We start from the raw sequence: 7,950 nt of genomic DNA, 5'->3' as shown, positions 1-7,950 counted from the left end.
AAAACAATCTTCATATTACAAAAAATTATATAAATTTTGTGCATTGTATATTTTTAAGACAAATAGTACAGATGAAAAGCTGACTTTTAATGTCCGTCTTGAGGACAGACCACACATCTCCCTCCCCCTTTCCACTTACAAAAAATGTTGAATTGTGTATGGAATTTGGCAAGAGGGATTGTCTACATGTGTGTTGGGGTGGAGGGGCGGGGGTTTAAGATGAACAGTGGAATGACAACTCCCTGAAAGTTCTCAGGGAAGTGCTTGTGTCTGGCCATGGAGCAGGCAGCTGATTTGGGATAGGGTGTTAGCATAACAAAGGGCCTGAGCCTGTGAACTTGGGGCACCTTTCGACCCTGGCGCTCTGGGGATGAATAGTCTCTGGGCCTCCCCATAGAGCACCCCCATGGCTATCCTGATCGTGGCTAAATTGTTAATCAGGGTAATTTAATATAGTTTTCAATATGCCTCATCTCTCATCGGGAAAGCATTCACCGCCTTCTCACCTTCCCGCCTAAAAAAAGGCCCCCCTATTCAAACAGGCGAGACAGGCAGCTGCAGGTCTTATAGGCTTCTCAATTGAAATGTTCGAACATCCATGACATCAGCTTGCGCGTGTGTGTTGCATTTGTGTTTGCATGTGTGTATATGTGCACTGGTATGAGCCACTCCTCTGTCTACTACACTATTCATACACGAGTAAATCTGGAGCCTGAACACGCAAACACTGAAATACATAGAGTTAGTGAATGAAGTATGAAGTTAGTATGTGCATGTAGGTGAGAGAGAAGACAATGGCAGAGATAACATCTGTAATGCACAATTTTACTGTACTGTTCCTGGCTGCTGGGACAACTGCCACCTTCATTTTCACCAAGTGCAATGTCATATATTTACTTTGACCTGTGCTCAGAAAACGGGAAAATGAGGCAGTGTCTTTAAGCTCTGACATGACAGACAATCTCTGGCACTTTTCCTCTCTAACCTGGATCAGAGTGAGGTCACTGGGAGCAGTAACTCTCGGTCTTAGGACAGGTGACGTCAGGTCTCCTGATGGCAGTGTCCAGCAGCTGAGGTGAGTCATCAGACTCTGGGCCCTAGTTCTAGGTAGTGTGAGTTGGAAACACCCACCCACCCACACCCGCGCACACACACACACACACACACACACGCATACACTCACACACATGAACGCTCACAAGGCCTGGGTCCTGACTCTACTGTCTATAAATACATACTGTAATCGAGGATGACTCAGACACTTCATGGCTCTCTGTGGGGAGGCAGAAGATGGAGAGGGGAGGACAAGGAGCCTGTAGGAACACTGGAAGAAAGCTTGCAAGACCCTGTGTTTAGTGTGTACATTTTAGAGCCAAGCTTGGTGGTTGTAGAAAATGGAGGACAAACAACATGAAGTGAGTTTTCTCACATGATATTTTGAAATGGGTGACACTTACAGATTAAGAATGCAACATGGCAGTCCGTTATTATGAGCACGTTACTGAAACCAAGTTTTTTTTTTAAAAAAGCATAAAAACATCCTAAAAATGTGTTGCACATGATTCATTTGATCTCTATTTACAGCTTTGTAATTACAAAACCACTATATAATGCTTAATTATCTGCTTCATTAAATATGAATTGGATTTTTTATTTTTTATTTATTTTTTTGGTGTTGATACATCTACAGACTGTTCCCAAAATGTGACAGCCAACACGGACAGGGTGCTAATAGATGATATATCAATATAATAGATGATACAATAATAGTAACCAATTTTGAATTATGGCATGTTTTGGCTGATTTATTTATACCAAATATCTCCACTCCACCAAAGAATTATCACCTTTTTTTGTTACTGATATTTGTTCACAACCCTGTGTTTTAAAACTACTCTTTTCCTGATCGGGTAACCAGTGTTGGCATGTGGACAATAGAACAGCGTATTGATGGCAGAGTGCACACATGTATGTGCAAACACTAGCTAATTAGCATAACACCTAGCCATGAGCAGGCCATGTGCTAAAACAGACACTCTGAGGAGTCTCAGGCCAACAGACCGTGTTCCCTTGTGGGCCATTGAATAAAAGTGGCCTGCTCTTGTGTACTCTGTCTAAGGCTGTATGTTAATTTTTACGCTCTGTGACTAGATGATAATTTATGCCTAAATCACCAGACTGCACCCCCAAACCCCAAATCCAGACATGCGTCTATGGGAACCGAGGACCCTAAGTCAACATAACACCAGACATATTCACGTCACCCGCATCAAGACAAATCTATTTAGTTAACCAAAGTAAAACAAATACATTTTAACCACAGATTGCTTTATTCTTTGGCATCAACACTTACTACAGCAATCTTCTCCAGGACATTTGTACACTAAATTAACAGCATTTACCTCATGGTTTATTGTGTTGATTAATCTATTTTACCAAATAAGAAAATTCTACTACTTTTTCTCATTATATCTATAAAGTACAGCTTCCCTTTATTTCTCCTCTGAAAGTCACACAGTCACCTACAGCTACGTAGATGCCTTTGGTCCCAAGTTTCGAAGTTTGGATGTCACAGTGTTTGTTGTGCTGCTAGTATGACAGGAAATAGAATTTATCAACATGGAAACAAAGGTATTATAGGCCCCTGGGGGGACAGGGTCTAACTGGGGTCAGGATTGTGGGGCCTTGTCTAGACGGCCTGCTTTTGTGGTTGCAGGGTTTCAGCCTCTATCTCACCCTTTCAAAAGGAGAACTTGACTCGTGTGTAGCTGCCATGGGACTCGGAGACAAGGAGGGACACATGGAGAGATGAACTGACGAGACAGTCGGACAGCAATGGAAGTAGTAATTTATTAGTAGGGAGACTGATTATTTCAATATTTTAGGGTGATAAAACATCAAGTAAACCATAGGGGATTTTGAAATTGCATTTTATGTGTCCTTTTTGATTTGTACAGTGGCTCATTCTAATCCTGTCAATTTCTTTTAATTATTAAGTTTTCTTTTTCACAGCATGGGGTTCACCACAAAAAGAACCTGGCTGACTTCAGGTCTTTCTTCAAGGCTTAACTTCCTTCTTAACTTCTGCGTGGGTGCGTCACTCCGAACTGTTCCTAATACAGAAAATATCTATTCATAAGGAGTTAAAAACCAACCAATGACAAGTCCAATACGCAGACACACCAAAACACCCATTAAATGCCAAATTCAAATCAATCCCTCCTACTTTCTTAGCTGCCGTCTCAGTGTATGTGGAGGGTGCAGGGTGCTGCTGCGGGGCATGGAATAATTGAAAGGCTGTAGAAGAATACTGCTTGTTTAAACCAACCAGCAGGCAGTGAGGGCATGATGGGAAAACAAAGCCGGAGCCCCAGGAGTGGGTGACACGACATCACTAATGGCGGAGCAGAGAAGAACACTGCCTCTGTTTTGTTACCCTTAGTCCTTGTGACAACCAGCAGGTTGAAGATACTACACTGTACAATTCAAGAATTTAAATCTGAAGTTTGCACAGCTGAACTGAGTTGGTTCACCAGGATCTAACAGGACTCTCCTGGGTGCTGGTGCCAGAGATATTTTCTTTATATTATGGAAACACAGTGTATTGCCAAGCATGTGTGCAATTCAAAAATCCGTATAAAATGTGATTAATTTGTATTTCGTTGCCATGATGGTTTCATAAGTGTTGGTGTAAATTGAATTCTATATTTTCATCGTTGATATTTTTCAAGTTGACACAAATGTATGATATAAGGACACATATGGATTAATTTGCTTCTGCACATATAACAGAACCTCTTTATTATCCTCACTTCCATCCTCATACAGTAACTATACACTGTAAATGTAGCTGTGACCAGTAAGTGGGTAGGTGAGAGCACAGATTGTAGAGAGTGCAAATAACCTATTCTATTTAAGCAATATTGAAAATCTGTGATGTTCCCTGAGACCCTTCCATTTCACACATCTGTTTTTTTTTTCTTCCTATGGATGGTAGTTTGACACTATATCTCAGAGGTATAAGCTACAGCAGCTGTGAATTCCCTCAAAGCAAATCACAAGGCATGTCTTTCTCTTATTGACCCACATAAGGAATTCCCACCCACCACCTCCAAGACGGCAGCTCATTTTAGCCAGCAATAAATATCATGTTACATATCAATAAACCCATCAGAGAGGAGGGTAGAAATAGCATGGAGGAAAAGGGGTTGGATTGAAAGGGGGATGGCTGTGGGGAATGAGAGAGGGCAGAGGTGGGAGAATGGACAGAGAGAGAGAAAGAGAGAGGGAGCTACAAGAAAGTGAAGGCTGCTGCTCGTCTGTTTCGGCCCTGTGGTCTCGTGCCTCCTGGGATAGCCGAATACTCTGTCAAGATCCCACACTTCAAAATCAATCACTCTCGACTAGGCACAAAGACAAAGACACACACATGTGCGCGCTCACTCACGCGACCAAGCGCACATTCACACAACATCTTACAGGCAATGTCTTCTGTCCTTGTCTTGCTTCAACAAGGCAACCTCGGCATGTCACGGCAGTGTGTGATTGCGGGCCGTTGTGATGTGATGTGATGATTATAGAGGAAGAGGAGAGGACGTCAGATCACCAACATTCCCCAAAATTAAGAGGACACACTGAGATACTATTGGGCTATATTACCTGTTCCATGAGCCAATGAGATGCAGAGAACATCTCTGTGATTTCTAACTAAGGACACATGTACACCAGGGGGTGTTTCTGCAGTTGCCAGGGGGCGAATGGAGAGACTGTGGAGTGACTCAACACATTTGAAAAAAGAAATAGAAAAAGAAAACAACAACAAAAAGGTTTTTATTTTCATAAATGATTAAAGCAGATAGTTAAAAGTAATGGATAAACAGTTAGCTAAATGTATTGGGTAAATGGTAACAAAGCTAAAAGGAGCCGTGTTAACATCCGGTTAAGGTCCTGCTTTACTGATCCAGGGAACGTCACCAATAAGGGAACTTTAAGGGAACGTTAGCAGGAGACATCCTTTGTTGTTTCCTGCGCACCTTTTGCCAATGCAAATGGTAAACTGACCTCGACACTGACAGTTCAGTTGCATTGTGTTCAATAATAATGATGAAGGGATACTTGAGTTCATATGACAGGCATGTGGAGGTACATTACTTGGGAACCACACACAGTAAGTTATTTTGGCTGCTGCATCCGATACAGACTGAAAAGCAAAAAGGAAAAAAAATAAAAATAAATAAACTATTTATTTGTGACAAGATTTTCACATAAAAACTTCTGCTTTTTCAGCAAAGTCCTTTTCACCTCCACCAACCTTGAATAATCTAATCAAACTCCAGTTCCTAGCACCAGATTTCAGCTGTGATCTTAAACAGGCTGCTTTTTACACGTTCCTGTATTGTATTTTATAGTACTACTACACTATGCAGTCAGCAGCCACTGTGGTTCCCAGATCTTCTGAAGGAATAACCAGAGAGTTTAACACACACCAAATGAAGTTCCAGTAAGACCTCATTTTTCTCACTGTGAAGTTTCCAGACTTGGAGTTCTGTATCTTGTCGTCTGTTGGGATCATGGGGCGGATAGTACTTGTGAATCTTCTCCCAAACAAAATAAGATAACACAAAGTCCTGCTATCTGTAGATAAAAGTAAAATACTGTGCCGTCTAGTGGAAAAAAAGAGGAGGGAGACAAAAGAAGGAGGCAGAATGTTCTATCACATAATGGAGTTTAGAAGTTTTATTCTTTACTTTTCCTCGCCAGCAGCTACCAAGGTCATGTTCATGGGCCAAAAACACCTTGATGTAAAAAAGAGATTTTCAAAGCTCTGCGTCAATAGTAGAATTCTTACATTTATTTTTTACTGCCTTCAGGAGATCAATCCTGAGTAAGTGCCACGTAAAGTCACCTGAGATCTTTGTGGTTTCCAAATGCTCTTGGCTCAATTCAATTGTACTGAAAGATGTAGACAGCTGCATTATTATATCAGGAAGACCTATTCAAACTGTGATCCATGTCTTCACATGTTTGAAACTGTCTCTATTGGATTTCACTACACATTCATCCACCAGCCAGTGTAATACATTATATAATATCGGTGGTGTATATTCCCATTCTCCAGATAATTGATAAAGTATTTGTGTGTCTCTACAGTGTAAGTTACCTTATGAATGGTTTTGCACTTTTTTCAGCGCAGCATCTGAATAAGAATTTTTTTATCCCCATGTTAGAACCCAGGCTCGTTACAACATATTAGTATTCTTGTCATGTCGGGAGAAAACAGAGACAGGCTTGCAACTTATTTTGGGCTCTGACTAAGAATTTAACAAACCGTGATCTTAACAATTTCTAGTTGCCAAGAAACCCAAAATAGTTGAATTACATTAATTCTTTAGATCAATAATAATAACAGAAGCTTGACCTCAATTATGCAAACTTGTATCTCTACTATGTGTAACGTGTGCATGTGTATTTAAACTGACAAAGCTCACAGAAAACTGGCCTGTGACCTATATATTGTGTCCTGATTCAAACCTAAGTCCTTGTGTGAACATGAAAACAATGGCTTTAGAATGGTGTGATGTGCTTTCATGGAAAGAAATCGAGGCCACCACTCCTGTGGATATACAGTAAGAGAAGCATTTCAGCACTTGTGAGAAAAATGGTTTATTCAAAATTAGACTCCAGAAGCTTTGTTATAGTGTAGATAGAAAAACAACCAGACCACTGCATTCTGTGAAATGTGAAAAATAAAATCCTTACTAAATAAAACTGCATTTGTGCACAGTAAGATCAGGATTGTCTGTTGACGTTAGACCTTGTTTGTCCATAAACATGTAGGCAGACAGGATTCAGCTTCCACTGGTAAAACAGGACTCTGTGAACACCAACTATGGCATAGAAAATAACATTTTAACACAATTCATTCTATACTAGAGTGGTTCATAATCTGTGCCTGCTAATAGGTAACAAGATGAATCTGAGAGGTCTCAAAATTATTATGTGACTATTCACTTTTAGGCCTCTTTAGCCCTAAAGGCCAAAAAATGATTCAAATAAGTCAGTCACAGTTACACTGCTCATGACTCACACAAATACAACCTATGTTAAGGGGCCCCAAGTAAAAAAAACAAAAAAAAACACTGATCTGCTACATAACAATATACAACATAAAGGCTTGTTGAGCTTCATCTTAGGGTGAAGTGTTTGTGACTCAGGCCACACCTACAAACTGTGAAACATGAACCGATGTATATTAAGTTTCTGCATGTGCTCTAATAATTATTTTAGTATTCAAAGTGTAAATGTAGTGCAAACATTTGCCCTTTCATAGACATTTCATGACTGTCCATGACTGTGACATGATCATTAAGATTTAATGAGATGGAAATGAAAAAATGCTAATATAATTTATTAGCCAGAAATTTGATTTGGTGGGAATCTGAGACCTAAGGAAAAAGAAATTGAGATTGTGCAGCTGTGTCATGAGAGACCTGTAAGCAAATACTCTCACCATATTCTTGTCAGTAGAGGTTTAGTCTTATACTGCAGTAGCATTTTGACCTTATCTGTTGTAACTTCTTTTATTTGGATGGAAGTGGCCTTTGGAGAGAGGGAACACAATTTAAACCAAAAACCCACAGCAATTTATGTCATTATCTCGCTAATTGTTGCCGAATATTTTTTCAAGTCAAACACTCCCACCAGCGGCAGGAATGACTGGATGTCTTGCACAAGATTTCATGTTCCATCCATCAAGTTGATGCCAAGACAAGTTGGAGCTATTTTAGTTCTCCTGAGACACTTTTTTTTTGTTGACGTTTCCTTTATTTTGCTAGTTACCTGTAGATGTGACACCGCTGGCTCCAGGGCATCCTTTGTCTCATCACAAAAGCCAACAGCAGTTGATACAAACATCATTGGACACTCTTGGAATACACACCATCTCACCTG

Source organism: Seriola aureovittata, chromosome 5 (genome assembly GCF_021018895.1).
Source record: "Seriola aureovittata isolate HTS-2021-v1 ecotype China chromosome 5, ASM2101889v1, whole genome shotgun sequence".
NCBI classification, from domain to species: Eukaryota; Metazoa; Chordata; class Actinopteri; order Carangiformes; family Carangidae; genus Seriola; species Seriola aureovittata.
Note: the sequence above shows the minus strand (reverse complement) of the source record.